Source organism: Spermophilus citellus (assembly GCF_964194105.1).
Source record: "Spermophilus citellus genome assembly, chromosome: 9".
NCBI classification, from domain to species: Eukaryota; Metazoa; Chordata; class Mammalia; order Rodentia; family Sciuridae; genus Spermophilus; species Spermophilus citellus.
Window position 1 is genome coordinate 124,834,847 of NC_138191.1, and position 16,326 is coordinate 124,851,172.

The 16,326-nt window shown below is 36.6% G+C and overlaps 1 protein-coding gene and 1 pseudogene across 21 annotated transcripts in view; one reads left to right on the forward strand and one right to left on the reverse strand.

Annotated features, from left to right (window-relative positions):
- The window catches only part of EIF4G3 (eukaryotic translation initiation factor 4 gamma 3), a 287,482-nt gene that overhangs the window by 82,728 nt on the left and 188,428 nt on the right, over positions 1-16,326 (forward strand). The window lies entirely within an intron of this gene.
- Positions 10,050-10,823, reverse strand: LOC308656814 (methylosome subunit pICln-like; annotated as a pseudogene). The gene is made up of 2 exons: positions 10,505-10,823; positions 10,050-10,402 (listed from the first exon to the last, which is right to left on the reverse strand). The product of its transcript is annotated as a methylosome subunit pICln-like (transcript).

Genomic DNA, 16,326 nt, shown 5'->3' on the forward strand with positions numbered 1-16,326 from the left:
TGATAATTGATTGGTTTAAGCCAAAATTGGTTAAAGGATATTGGACTAATTTTGTGACAAACAAAGTTGTAATATTTTAGGAAAAAAGTAATGAAGATCATTTTTACCTCAAGGCATACATTTATTATTGTCATGAAGTTGGTGGCATAAACAGAGAGATCATTTTTAGCTGTAACCTTTGATAGACACAGGCGTATTTACTGCTTTACAAAATTCCCTTTTATTTTATCATGCACATCTGTTCACCAATGATGCCTGGACAAGTGATTGTGAGGGTGGTTACCAGTTCTGTTCATAGTACATTTTAACTGTTGTTCCATGGTGGTTTATTTGCCCTACATCATGTATTGATATTTAGTTGGTAGTTTAGTAGAAAGGTATTCAATTTCTTTAGCTGTTAACAAACCCCAAAGATCCTTTGGGTTTTCTGTCATTTTTTTTTTTAAGATTTATAAATCAGCAGTTTAATTTTTTGTTTTGTTCAATAAACATTTGTTTAGTAACTTAAAAAAATTCAGACAAATTAATTAAAAACATTTGTCAAGTATCTCAAACTTGTTCAAAGGAAGAGAGTTTGAAAGATCAAAGAGTTTTTTTTTTTTAATTGATAGAGGTATTTATAGTGTGGGTGTTCAAATATGTACAACAAATCCTGGCAATATGTACAACTGTAATGCACCAATAAAAACTCTGTGTAAAATAAAAAGGTATTTATGGAAAAGAAAAGGAAAGAGGCTTAATATTGAAATGTTTGATTAAAGGTACCTAGATTCTGATGGCTGTTTTGTGTATGGGTGTGCTTTTTGGAAGAAAAGTCATTACAGTTTATCTGAAATTGATCATGCATTTTATCAGGACTGCTAATTATTTTTTAGAGCAAGCTTAGGCGGTGAATGTCTTGCAGTTCTTCTCCATGTGGAGCATCATTGTGAAACACAGTCAGGAGACATGGTGTTGAGAAATTTATCTCAGGGAAAGTGAGATTTGCCTAGAGTTTTGAAGGATGAATAGAGATGTGCAGGTGAAGTTTGATAAATACTGGAAAATTTAGAACATAGCAAAATATTGGTTGTTGAATTTTGAAGCCCACCATGATGTTATAAACAGGAATTAAACAACAGCTTCAAATTGGAATGTTGGTAGTGGCTGGAAGTTGTACCTAACTGCAATACAGCAAATGTGGATGCAGAAAAGTATATGCACTAAGAGCTTTATTGACATTCCATAAACCTTAAATATATTTTTCCATAAAATTTGATGTTCATATTGCTAAATTTGTGTGATCATGAAAATCTTTAGATTACATTTAGTGTACAGTATATTGTTAACTATTTTGATGTCCATTTAAAATAATTATACAATGAAAATAACTTTATTTAACAAGATTAAATCCCCCAGGGATTTCAAAGTTTTGCTATTACCCTAGCGATGGCACTGCAGTTTGATTTTTTTTTTTTTTTTTTTTTTTGGTACTGGGGATTGAATCTGAGATACTTTGAGCTACCTCTCCAGCCTCCCCTGTTGACCTTTTTGAGACAGAATCTTGCATTGTTTTCTGTGCTGGCTTTGAACTTGTGATCCTCCTGCCTTAGCCTCCTGAGTCTCAGTGTCCCTTGTAGCAATAATACAGCTAGCAGTATGCATGTTCAGTAGTCTGCCTTCTGCTATTTTGGGTTAACTCAGTGGACTAAAGCGTGCAGACACAACATGCTAGGATTGCTAAACCTGTCACTGTTATGTTAATGTCAGCGTTTGTTATACTTTAGTAGTCAGCATTATCTGGTATACTGTGTGAAACTATGTACATATTGCTGGGACCTCACACAAAACAGATGTCAGAGAGGCTTACGGATTTGCACTTTAAACCTGTTCCCAGGAGGTGGTGATGCCTCTGGTCTCAGAATCCATCTTTTGAACCACTGCTTTAGGATTAGCAGAGACTTTACTGTCTCCTATAAAATCTGCATAAATGAAAACCAGAGGAGGAATTATTTCAATCCAAAACTGTTCTTTAGTTATATGCTTAATATTAGAATTTTAAATCAATAGTTTAAATATTTGTGAAAAGATTGAATACAATAGCTACTATTTTTGAAAAAAATTATGGATGGATACATATTTTATTTTTTTTATGTGGTGCTGAGAATCAAACCCAGTGCCTCACACATGCTAGGCAAGCGCTCCACCAGTGAGCCACAACTCCAGCCCCAAATAGTTACCATTTTTTGACTTTTTATGGAGCAGGCATTGCAAACCATGCTTTAACGTGTTAAATAAATTTGCATGATAGTTTTTTAGTTTTCTCTTTTACAGAAGAAACTAAGTTCAAATACTTTGCTTATATACTTTCTTTGTACAGGAGCCAAAATTCAAACCCAGTTCTCTTGACTCTTAAGACTGATTTTCTTGGGTGTGTTCCTTATTTTAAGTTTTTGTTTGGAAAATGATGATCTGTGACTCAGTCTCAGATTGGGGACATACATCACATGTCTTATGTGAGTTGGACTATTAAATATATTGTGGTTTTGATAACTGAATTTATGCTTTCTTATATTTGAATACTAGGCTCAGAGTTCTAATACCATGGAATGAAAAAGAATTCACTTACTTTGAATAAGTCACATAACTGGTTTATTGTAGCTGAATGAAGAGCAGTGGAAAAATAAGTAGACCCTATATTTTAAAGAAATTAAGTTGTAAGATGGGAAATGACTAGTACCATTGCAGCTATTAAATATATACCAACAATCTTCCAACTCTGTGACAATGGAATTTTGAACATGTAGAAGAGAATATGCTCTGTTAAAAAGCCATCACCCATCACAAAGCTCTCAAATGTTCCTTTTGTATCTACCGGGACAATGGATAGCCTATGAAATAGTCCTTAAAAAAGTAGCAGATTAATTTCTTCTGGTCATATAGAATATTACTGTTTGTTATGGGTAATTTTACTGAGTGGTTTGGGCTTAGTTAGGGTTGATAATCCTTACTACTCTCCAGTTTTTTCTTTAAAGTAGTTATCCTTAATTGATCAAGATTTTGTTATTGAACTGGGAAAGATCATTAGAATTTTAATTCAGGGCTGAGGATGTGGCTCAAGCGGTAGCGCGCTCGCCTGGCGTGCGTGCGGCCCGGGTTCGATCCTCAGCACCACATACCAACAAAGATGTTGTGTCCGCCGAGAACTGGAGAATAAATATTAAAATTCTCTCTCTCTCTCTCTCTCTCTCTCCCCTCTCTCACTCTCTCTAAAAAAAAAAAAAAAAAAAGAATTTTAATTCAATTCTCTAGGCTACCATTCACAATGAAAGAAATAAAATCTGGTTACTATCTTGGCCTCTTTTCTGTACTAGGCAGCTCTGGCTACCTGAGGTATTCCTGAGTTGATAAGCTTAGTAAGTTTTACACCCACATAGTGATATCACAGTGAGATTTTCTTGAGTTAATAACAGTATAATACTTATATGTCTGAGTGGCCACTTGTCTGCAAGTACTGTAATAAGTACTTATAATGTCTTATTCTCGTCCTTAAGGACTGAAAGGAGACACACAGTGAGACTCAGTGCTGCCTGCTTTGTGTGGCTTTGGGAGCGCCAGAGGATTATAGTACCAGCCTGTCTTCCTCAGCTCCATCTTTGGCTTAAGAAGGATTTTATAAGCTAATCGGGAAATCTAATCACCAAGTTTAATAGTTTGTTCACTATAAAATTAATATGTGCTTGTTAGAAACCAAGAGAAAAGTATGACAGAAAAAACTGGTTTGTGATCTTGCTAACGAAAGGCTCATGCCACCTTTTTGACATGTTCTTTGCAGTAGTTTTGCTGTAAAAGCTATCAGAGTACTAAAAATTCTCACCCTGTTTGCTTTACTTAAATTTATGCCATAAGTAACTTCTTATTGTAAAAAATGTTTTTTCCTAAATATATATTTTGGGGATGTAGTTATTCGTTTTCCCAATGGGTTATGTGTTTTTACTATTAAAATATAAGATTCAGATGGCTGATTCATAGCTTTAAATTTTTTTCTGATTGAATAATATTAAGTAACAAAAATAATTCCAAAAATTGTAAAATAATGAAAAGCACCCTTTATCTTATTTTTTAGAGAAACACCTATTCTTTAGATTGAATTATTCCATGTTTCATATTTTTTGTAGACATATAAATTGCACACACATAGCCTAACAAAATTCATACTTAAAATACTGATTATATGTTGCATTTTATCTTAATGCATCATATTTATTTATTTATTTTTTTAAATTTTTAATTTGTAGATAGACACAATATCTTTATTTTATTTGTTTATTTATGTGGTGCTGAGGATTGAACCCAGTGCCTCCTGCATGCAGAGGCAATCACTGAACCACTGAGCTACTACCCCAGCCCTGAACACATCATATTTATATTGTTCTGTGTCAGTGTACAATTGTACATCATTTTAGCGGACCTTGAGTGTGTCATTAAATTCAGGACTACATCATTCTATGATTTTTGGTTATGTTGGGAAGAAAGCCACTTTCAGGGTAGAAATGTTTTTAAGCAACTGTTCCTTTTATACTATGATTTATATAACTAGTCATATGTTGGTGGATATTTGAGTTATTTCTATCTTCTTGCTTTTATACATAATGCTGTGATGAATGTGCTTGCCTATAGATCTTTATTATCTAGATAATTTCTTTCTGATTATCTTTAAATAGCGTTAGCATTTGCCCATCTGTTTAATGAAAATGTTCAGAACATGGCATGTACATGCTTTCAATAAAAGCATACAATATAAAAGGATTTCTGATGAAAAGAAACAAGTCCCCATCTATTCTTTTTTTTTTTTTTAAGAATGACTTTTTTTTTTAAGTAGTTGATGGAACCTTATTTTATTTATTTATATATGGTGCTGAGATTTGAAGACAGGGCCTCTCATATGCCAGGCATCCCTCTACCACTGAAACACACCCCCAGCCCCTCCTGGTCTGTTGTTTACACCTATCCACTTTCAAACATTTTTGTTTTTATTTCCTCTTCTATTAACTCTGTATCTCTAAGCAGTAGGAGATTTCTCCTATTTTTTTATTTTTATTTATCATTATCCATTGGCTTTTACTTTGACAGATGGTATTTTAGTTTTTTTCTTTTTTTCTTTCTAATAATCCTCTATTTGCCCATGTCCTTCCAACACAGTAAGGTTATTTTTATTCCTCCTTAACAACTAATTAAGTGTACCTTTTAGAAATTTTGCTCATTTCCTTAAAGAATCTTTATCAGAGGATATTTCTTTACACAGTAAGTAAGTCCTTTAGTCACTAGCATATGTGTGTGTGTGTATGTGTGTGTGTATATATGCTTGAATATATATGTGTAAATGTACACACTTATATAATTTTTATAATTTTTTTGGTGGTCCTAGGAGTTAAACCTGAGGACTTGTGCACACTCTACCACTGAGCTATATTCCTAGCCCCTTTTGTTATATTTTTACTTAATTTGTTTTTTGATGAAATGGGTCCATGATCCGCTCTTACATGTACTGTACTTTTTTTGTTTGTTTGCATTACTAGTGAGTGAACCTAAAGGTGCTCTACCCCTGAGCCACATCCCTGGTCCTGATAATTTGTTTTTGCGGGCATATCAACAACAAAACAGATTTGAGGAATTAGAGAGCTTGTTACTTCAAGTGATAAAACTCATTTACACCCCTGTCCTCCCACCTGATTGAACTCAGGTGAACTTTATTAATAAGCTACATCCACAGCCCTTTCTATTTTTTGAAACCGGATCTAGCTAAGTTGCAGAGGTTGTCTTTGAACTTGGGGATCCTTCTGCCTAAGCTTCCCAAGTTTCTAACATGTACCACCACACCAAGCCACCTATTTATTCTTTTTTTTTTTTTTTTTTTTTTTAAGAGAGAGAGATAGAAGTTTTTTTAATATTTATTTTTCAGTTTTCGGCGGACACAACATTTTCATTTTTATTTTATGTGGTGCTGAGGATCAAACCCAGCACCTCGCACATGCCAGGCGTGTGCGTTACTGCTTGAGCTACATCCCCAGCCCCCACCTATTTATTCTTAATTAACACATTCATATTCTAGAAATAATTATTGATCTTGTATATATACAGTATAAATTCATGTACTTGTACTCCATGCTTATCCATGCATATTATATTTAAATATAATTTCGATAATGTTTCATTGTGGGTAGAAATATTTATTGGTAAATTACACCATATTTTCTCCTGTTGTAATGTATTTGCAGGTAGAAATCATAAGTCCTCTCTGACATTCTTTTTTTAAAACATTTTCTTTATTTTTTAAATGGTTCAAACCCAGTGCCTAATGTGTGAGGCAAGTGCTTTACAACTGAGCTACAGCCCCAGCCCTTTGATGTTCTTTTTTTTTTTTAATTTTTTTTAATATTTATTTTTTTAGTTTTCGGCAGATACATCTTTATTTGTATGTGGTGCTGAGGATCGAACCCAGGCCGCACGCATGCCAGGCGAGCGCGCTACCGCTTGAGCCACATCCCCAGCCCCCCTTTGATGTTCTTGATTAAAGTCATTACTGTTTTTGAAATTGGTCTTTTCAAATTTAAACACTAATGAAAACCATCTTCTTACTACCCAGTTTGCTTCTCCAATTCTAGCCTCTGTGTACAGCTCTCTCCTATCTTTGCTAAGATATAATTAAAATATCTGCCAGAGTACAGTGGTACACACATGTAACCCCAGTGACTCTGGAGGCTGAGGCAGGAGGATGGCAAGTTTGATGTCAGCCTCAGCAACTTAGTGATATCCCATCATTAAATAAAAATAATAAAAAGAACTGGGGGTGTAGTTCAGTGGTTAAGTGCTCTTGTGTTCAATCTCCATTAATGTACAAAACAAAAACATACATTTTACTCATTTAAATAAATGTATAATTAAGTAGATTTTAGTATATTTATAGTTGTATAGACAATCAACAGCACAGCTATTTTTAGGACATTTTCATTATCCCCAAAAGAAACCTTACATTCCTTGGTCCATCATAGTTCCACCCACAGTGGGCAACCAGTTGGTCTGCTTTGTTTGTTTTCTTCAAATGGCTTTCTTTTCTTTTCTTTTTTTAAAATATTTATGTTTTAGTTATAAGTGGACACAGTGTCTTTATTTTACTTAATGTGGTGCTGAGGATGGAACCCAGGGTCTCATATGTGCTAGGCAAGCTCTCTACCACTGAACCACAACCCCACCCCATCAGATGGCTTTCTTACAAGCAATATGTGATTTTTCCACAGCCTGTCTACAGTCTCTTGAACCAGTCTTTTTTTTTTTTTTTTTTCACTTTATTCTCTCCTCAGCCATTACTTTTCAGGATTCTGTCCTTAATTCTTGGTCGGAACTGAACTGTTCTCAAGTTGTATCTCAGATGCCACCAAACTTTTCCAGATTCTCAGACTTACTTCCTTCTGGCTTGTTGCTGTACTTTAAATATACATCCTATATGATTTATCACATAGTTTATTTTTTTATTCACCTGTGACTTCCTTTCTATTGAGACCTCCTCAAGGACAAAGACATTATCTTTGTTACTCTAGGGCTTAATATAGTGCCTAATAGAACATTGGTGCACACTAAATATTGATTGATGCAGGGCATGTGGACTGAGGAGTCACGTTGAGTGAACAGTGTTCCTCCTAGCTTTTATTCTGTACTAACATCAACAGAGTCATTAGCTTAAAAACATTTCTTTTGGTCTTCTCTATGATATGAAGTCTGTGTTGATATTGGAACTGCTGAAATTTGGTTGATGATCTTTTTTTTTTTCCTTGGTACTGGGGATTGAACTCGGACACTCAACCACCTTGCCACATCCCCGCCCTATTTTGTATTTTTATTTAGAGACAGGGTGTCACTGAGTTTCTTAGTGCCTCGCTTTTGCTGAGCCTGGCTTTGAACTCATGATCCCAGCTGTGTTGATAATCTTTTAGTCATCTCATGTCTTTTGGAATTGTGAGGTTTTGATTTTAGTTTCAGACATTACTGATTTATTCTCTGTCAGTCTTTGAGAAAGAAACCCTTTCAAGAAGCATATGAGCACAACCTGGAGTAAGCAGTTAATATAGACCAAATGGATTTCAGTACTGGTGTTTGCCTTTTCTCTCTCATTTATAATTTTCAAACTTTTTCATGTTTTCATTTGTTAGTCATGGCACTTAAATCAGATGCTATCTAGAACTTTGATAATGAACCTACCTCTAGATTGCTTTCTCTAGCCTTGACCCCTTAAGCTTAAATTCATAGATTGAATGGGCTACTTTTTGTTTCTATTTGGATATCTAATTAGCATTTAAACCTCAACTCTTGAGTACTGGCCTCTTAAATCTCTTCTGCCTGCCACCCTCTCTATCTTCCATCTAGAAAACTAATATTTCAAGCCATGCTCTTAAAAACCGTCCCCGATTTTCATTAAGCTGTCACTCTCAAACGTACTACATAACTTGTTTTTTCTGTTATGCTTTTCCTCAGCTAGAATGCCAACTCCACACAAAGACAGGGATGTGCTTTTAAGTCCCTGTTGTATCCTATGAACCTCGAGCAATGCCTGGCATAAAGTTGGTTCTCAGTAAATAAAGTCCAAGTGTTAGCCGTCAGACCTTATTGCTTTCTGTTTTACCCCGCCAATGAAACGGTAGCAACTACTCTTGGCTTTACCTCCAAATTAAAACCCTTATAATCCAAATTAGTGCACTTTTTTCCTTTTTAATTTTTTTCGTTGTTGGTGGACCTTTTTTTTTTTTATTTATATGTGGTGCTGAGAATTGAACCCGGTGCCCTACATATGCTAGGCAAGTGCGCTGCTGCTGAGCACTTACTTTCATCCTCTTTATTACTACTGTTTGAAGCCACCATAAGTTATGGCTAAAGTTATCTCTGTGGCTTTTTAACTCACGTCTCTGCTTCCATTCTTAGATTGTTCAGTTAACCAACATAATCCTTGGAAAATATCAGATCTAGTCATGCTACTGATTAAAATTTTCATTTGATTCTTACTCAGGGGGGGGAAATTCCAAAGTCTTTGCTTTGTCTATGAAGCCCTTAAGTAATCTGCCATCTCTTTTCAGCCTCCTGAAGTACTGACTTCCCTTTCAGTGTAATAACTTGAGTCAAGTGGATTTCCATCCCTTGACCTTATTAAGTCCTCAGGGATGGTCTAGCTTTGTAGCTCATTGGTAGATTAGTTGCTTAGCATATTTGAGGCCCTGGGTTCCACCCCAGGGCCTCAAAAACAAAAACTTCAGAGTCTTTTACTTGCCACTTTTCCCCCCAATGGTGTATTAATTTTTTATTGCCATCTAATAAATCTCTATAAAATGTAGATTTATTTGTTATGCTATTACAAAGACAAAACAATTATCATTAGAAGTACTTGGAGGACTTTCATTTCAGTTAACTGTTACAGAAAACTAACCTAAGAGGGTGGAAATTAAATGATATAACCTAAGAGGCTATACAGGGTAGACTGGTAAAACAGGGCAGAAGGAGCAGAAGGTAGCTAGAAACACTCTTGTCAGTGGCAGGATCTGTAGCTAGGATATTTCCCAAGAGGCTACTACAGAGGCCTGAATTAATTAATTTGGCCCCCAAATCAGTAAAAGACTCTTGACTCTGTGGAGAATAACAAAGGCTGATCGCTCTGAGATATTTGCCTTTTCTTCCCACACTCCAAGCTCCTGAGCATGTTTATCACAGGTCTGCTACCGTACAGATGATTCATACAGCAAAGGCAGGAATTATAGACTTACTCATAGGGTACTTAGCACAAAGTTTTGGAGTAAATGATAAACTACAAGTACCCCCTTGGATGAATTAATTCACCTTTAATAAAGTTTGTAGTTCCTTCTGCTGGTGACAACTTGCTGTCTCAGTATAGTCTGTCTTGAGAAAGAACTGGTTTAAATGTTGAGTTTTGGAGAAGGAAAGACTTTCATCAACCCCACTCCAAAGTGGAAGAGGCACCAAGTTCTCTCCTAGTTATAAGCAGAACTTTTAAGCAACGTAAATTATTTTCAGAGATCAACATCTGCATCCTCAAACTGTCCAGCAACTGTTGGTGTGGTGTCTATCTTCATGCCATCTTCATAATCTCTTACTGGATCTTCCGTGCGGACCCCAGCCATGTTACACTGGCTGCTCACAGACTGAGAAAGCATTCCTTCTAGTCTCTCCAGTGTGGCTTGCCCTTCTGCTGTTAAATGGGATAATCCTTCTTCATAGGTATAAAATGTAGGAATATCCCCCTGTCCTTGTTCATGTGCTTCCACATCATATTCTTCTCCATCATAATCATCTGAGTCTTCATCCTCAGGATCTGGATGCAAAGCCTGGCATTCACACATTGCAGTGAACCTCACCTCCAATGCTGATTTATCACGAGGCACAAATCAAAATTCAGTAATAGGTTCAACATCATCATCACTATCTTCCTCCTCTTCATCAGCAAGAGATTCTTTTGATTATTCTCCAAATTTGCCATTCACCATAACATACAAATGCTCTCGAGGATAAGCATTTAGGTCCCTGGACACCGCATGTAAACTAATGGTGGGATATTCCAGTGAGAATCCTAATCCAGAACCATCTAACCAAGACGGGCGGCTCTCTGCGATATAAAGAGTGCCAGTACGAAGGCCCTTTCCTTTCCATTCAGCACAGCCTCTGTATCTGGCTGCTGTTGCCGAAGCCCCTCATTCTGCCCCAGCGGCGGGAAACTCTTTAGGAAGCTCATCGTACCTGGGAGCATGGAAACAGATTCTCAGAAAGCTAAGACACAGCAATACCCACTCGCTGCAGCACGCCCTGGAAGCGGTGGCAAGCACCCCCAAATCTCCATAAACTTAACCGTTTAAAACATTATTTCTGTGGGTCTGGGCACTGCTTAGCAGAATTTTCTCTTCAGAATCTCGTTAGGCTGAAATGAAGATTTGGCAAGGGCTATAATCTTATTTTAGGCTTTGGTTCACTTTTGTAGTCACTAAGGTTGATTGAAGAATTTATTTCTTTGTGGTTGTAGTACTTAGCTCCCCTACTGCCTTGCTGGCTCTTGGGTAGAAGTTGCTCTCAGCTTCTAGAGGCTGCCCTCGTATCCTTAGAGTGTGGACCTTTTACAGTACAGCATTCTGCCTAGTCTTAGAGGTCTAGAGGAGAATGTTGTCTGTGATGACCCAGTCTGTCTTTGGAGAGTTCATCTGATAAATTCAGGCCCACCCAGATAATATCTCTTAATTACTTCAAAGAGAAATGATTAGTTTCCTAGGCACCAGAGTGATATCCTATCATCATCTTCACTCTTCAGGGAAATTATTCTGGGTGTGTTACTTAGGGAACATTGAGAGCCATCTTAGAATTGTTTATAGCAGTTCATTGTCTCATCCCCAAGGATTCACTTATTATGGTATAAGTGAATCCTCACTTATGGTATACCTTTTTTATAGCTACCCAGTTTTGGAGGGCAGGTTTTTTTCTTCACTTTTGTTAATGAGTAAGGCAGTTACATTAACCAATGAAAAATCAGCTAATGTATTTCTGGTTTTTATTGGCTAGTTACTAAATATGAAAAGAAAAGCAGCCCTTATGATTGAATCTGGTGCCGAGTCCATAATAGAACGTGCATGGCATCTGTTTGCTTGAATATTAATTTATTATTTGAATCACATGAATTTTTCTTTTTTTTTTTTTAAAAAAAAAAGATCAAAAAATACTTGACTATCTGGAATTTCATGAAATTGAACCTAATAAGCATAGCTAAGAATAGGAAAAGGAGGAAGGCATTTTCTTTCTTTTCTGGCAGATGACTTCAGAATAGTGATGATAATGTTCAAGAGAACTCGAAAAATGTAATAATACTAAATTAAATGTCCTTTTAGCTATTGTAGTGTTCCTTGTAGTTGAGTAAACAGATTTTCTTTATTTTTCGGTATTTATAGATTTTGAGAAATAAATTATCTCAAGGAGGAATTAGGAAGTTATGAAAATCTAATGAGAATGAAAACCCATTCTACTGCTTGATCAGCATGAAATGTTGAGTTTCAGACACTGGGTGCTGCAGGAATCAAACGTGGCCAGGAAGTACATGGGCAAGGCGCCTTGACTTCTACCAGGAGGGTGGACGGTCCTCCTGTTTCTATTCCTAGCACAGCAGTTCCCCTTGCTTATGACAGCAGCAGCTTGAGGTTACAGTATTCGGGATTGGCTAATTTTAAAGTTGGGGGAGCGAAGGGCTATAGTTAAAATGGCTACACTTAAGGCTAAATATCATATTCTGAAAATGGACCACTGAACTTTCTCTTTCTCACAGTTGAAATTAGCCAAGTAAAAACTTTGGGATCTTTCCAGTCTTCCCCAAATGAATTTGGTCATTTCCATGTGGGTGTTGCAGCTGTTGGGATGTTTTTAGATGACCTCACTAAATAAACTTCACTTGGAGGAAAAAAAAATAAGCAATGACTTCTCAGACATAAACCATGTGCTTTTTACTTTTACATGAGCCATTTATTGATAAGAAAAAATCATTTTACTTGATAGGATCCTGGAGTTTATCATTTTAGTAAAGATTTAATTACTGTTTTTCTCAAGTACTTTTTTTTTGGGGGGGGGCGGGTACTTAGGGCTTGAACCCAGGGATGCTTAACCACTGAAACATATTTTGAGAAAGGGTTTCGCTAAGTTGCATAGGGCTTTGCTAAATTGCTGAGGCTGGTATTGAATTTGTGATCTTCCTGCCTCAGCCTCCCTAGTTGCTGGGATTACAGCTGTGCCCCACTGCTCCTGGCTTAAGTACTATTTTTTTTTGTTAGATATATAATGAATAGGTAATAAAACACTGTGACAGGTATGGTGGTACATGACTATAATTCCTGCAACACTGGAGGTTGAGGCAAGAGGATAGCAAGTTCAAGATCAGCCTCAGTAAAATAACTAGTACCTAAACAATTTAGAGTGGGGCTGGGGTTGTGGCTCAGTGGTAGAGCACTTGCCTAGAATGCATGAGGCACTGGGTTTGGTTCTCAGCACCACATATAAATACATAAAATAAAAGTCCATTAACAACTAAAAAAAAATTAAAACAAACAATTTAGAGATACCCTGTCTCAAAATAAAAATTTCAAAAAGGTCTGGGGATGTAGCTCAGTGGTAAAGCACCTCTGGGTTCAATCCCTGCCGGATTTCTGTTCTCGTGACTAAAAGGCTCAGGGGTCACTCCAGATAAACTGGGCAAACTGGGCTGCATGAAATAACCACACAAGAGACACAAATACCTTTTTGTTTGGGGTTGCTGTGACCTTAAGGGTCCTCTGACCTTAAGAGTCCCCAGAAAGAGAGTGAGAGCACGGGCTCACCCCTTTTATTGAGAAGTTATTTAAATGAGGCAGGGGGTCAGGTTTCAGGGGGCTGAGTCTGTCTTCATGATGTCCACTGTCAGCAGGTTGACTGACACCTGGGTAGGCCACACCCAAGGGCACAGTAAGAGAAGGGGACACACACAAGGCACTTCCATGGAAGATTCTATCCTAAACAGGACAAGGGGCTATATTACAAAGCAACAGGTGAGCATAGCTTTATCCATGGGGCTGTAGCAAGACACACCCATGTACGAGACACCAATCCTCGAACCCAAGAAGGGTGGGGAAAGCTCTGCCACATCTCTGCGACTGAGTGCCTCAGCACCCAGCTGGGGAGTGTGACCCAAGTCAGGTGCAAGGTTGGTCTCCCACAAATCCCCACTACCAAATAATGTAAAATACAAATTGAAACATTGGTTTGTGTGTAATAACAATAATTTATGTTCAATCAGTTCATATTTGTGTATAATTCAGTCATAAGTCTATACATGAATATTTGTAGGAAATTTATATTTGGCTGGACATGGTGTTGCCTGCTTGTAATTCCAGTGACTTGGGAGGCTCAGGAAGGAGGTTTGTAAATAGGAGGCCAGCCTCAACAATTTTAGTGAGGCCCTAAAGAATTTAGCCAGCCCCTGTCTCAAGATAAAATATAAAATGGGCTGGTAATATGGCTTAGTGCACTGTTAAGCACCCCCAGGTTCAATTTCCCGGTATGAAGGAAAAATACCCAAAATTCCATTGGTTTTTTTTTTTTTTTTTTTTTTTTAAGATTTGGAAGATCTTGTCCCTATTTATCTGGAATTACTGTATGACAGCATTGTTTTGCAGCTGAGGATCACACTGCTCACTAGGGAAAGCAGAGATGGGTAGCCATTCTTTCCAGTTCTCCATGTGTCCTAATTCCTGTTGTTTACCCCTGGCCACTTTCCTCCATATTTCCTGCATGGTATTTATTTCCATGGCTCTGTAGTCAAGAAAGAACGATCATGTTTAGGGAACTATTACTATTTGAATATTATAGTATATGATTGATAATTCTTAATTGGCCGGGATACTTGATGGAATTAGAAATAAGTTAGTGCTAGATAAATACACCTAACGACTCACCTTAGGTTGCACGATCATTAGGATTTACCTTAAATATTTCAAAAGGATCTTCAATTTATATTGGTCAACAACAATTAAATATCATTGATATCATGGGAGACTGTCTTTAGGTAGTAGTCTAGAATGAAATTTCACTAGCATGTTGAAGTTTTCACTAAATAAAGATTTCAGAGGTTTTCTTGCATCAGTGTTTCTTTTCTGAGATTCTTTCTACTCTGTTGAATAATAGTGTAACTAGTAACAATGTAACCAATATTTTATTTCAGATATTAAGTAGATTGCTTGTTTTTGTCTTTAATCTTTTTTTGGAGGCGGGTGGGTTATGCATAAAACCGCACAAAACTTACAAGCAGAACTTAATAGTTTTAAAGCAGAAGCTGTATTCTCACCCTCTAATTAAAAAAAAAGATTCACCCTCTAGTTAATAAAATGAGCTAGATGTGATGGGTCACGCCTGTAATCCCGGTGGCTCTGGAGGCTGAGGCAAGATAGCTGGATCATAGGTAATTCTATTTTTAAATTTAGTAGCTAATGCCAAATTGTTTCCTAAAATGGTCAAACCAATTTATATTTCCAGAAACATGTGAATGAGAATTCTGGAGGCTCCACATTATTGCCAGTGCAAGGATATTATATCTATAGTGAATAAAAATATATCTCAGTCATATTGTCTTTAAATGTAAATATAATATACATTTTGAAAAATGGTTGATGATTTTGATTAGGATTAATATTTTATAGAAGACAATTTTTCTTAAACTTGAAGGTGGTTAGGTAGTTGCCAGAACCTATTCCTCTGCTTCCTGTCTCATAATTGAAATCGTTAGTCAAGTAGTACTTTTGGTTTTGACAAAGTACATTTTCTCTTTCGCTTAGACATACACACATCTGTCTCTGTCTGTCTGTTGATCGGGATAGAACCAAGGGCCTCATGCATACTATGCAGTATCTCTATCACTCATTCACATCCCCAGCTAGACATTTTGTTTTTTGTTCCCAGGAGTACTTAACCACTGAGACCCATCCTGAGTCCCCTTTTAAAAATATTTTATTTTGCGACAGAGTCTTGCTAAGTATCGTGTCTTGAATTTGTCTTCCTCTTGCCATAGTCTCCAGGGTCATTGAGATTACAGGCTTGTGCCACCACTCCCTATAGACATTTGCATTTCATGGAGCAATATAATACTTTAAAAAAGGATTCTCAAGGAGGGCTTTGAGGCACTAACTTGTAATCCCAGCAACTCTGGAGGCCTCAGCAGGAGGATTGTTAACTTCAAGGCCAGCTTCAATAATTTAACTAGATCCCTTAGCAAAGTGAGACCTCACCCCTGGGTTCATTCTCAGTGTCTTTATCCCATTCTCCCCCCAGAAAAGCATCTGAAGTAATTTTCAGAAAAAGAAACTGACAAATACTGAATTTTATCAGTAATCGTTTTCATAGTTTTTGTCATTATATAAAGGTGCCTCTTAACGGATTTAACTAGTGTCTTTTTTCTTGTTTATTCTTGATTACTTTATATATTTATTTTAGTTGGTACCAATTTACATATTTAATGTTTTTTGTTCAATTACATAGCTTCGTTTTCTGATTGCTTACCATTTCTAACTTTTTTTGTTCCTTCATAGTATTGTTGGATGTATCTTTAAATTCCTAATTTCAATTTCCTAATTTAAGTTGAGATTATTTCCTTAGTGCACATACCTCAAAATGGAATAATGGAGGGGGGATATAGCTTTGAGATAGTTATGACTCATTGCCCTATAGTTCTTGGGACATAGTAAACCTATTCATAGTATCCTATGTATATTCCATTTGCTTAGATTCTTGGCAATA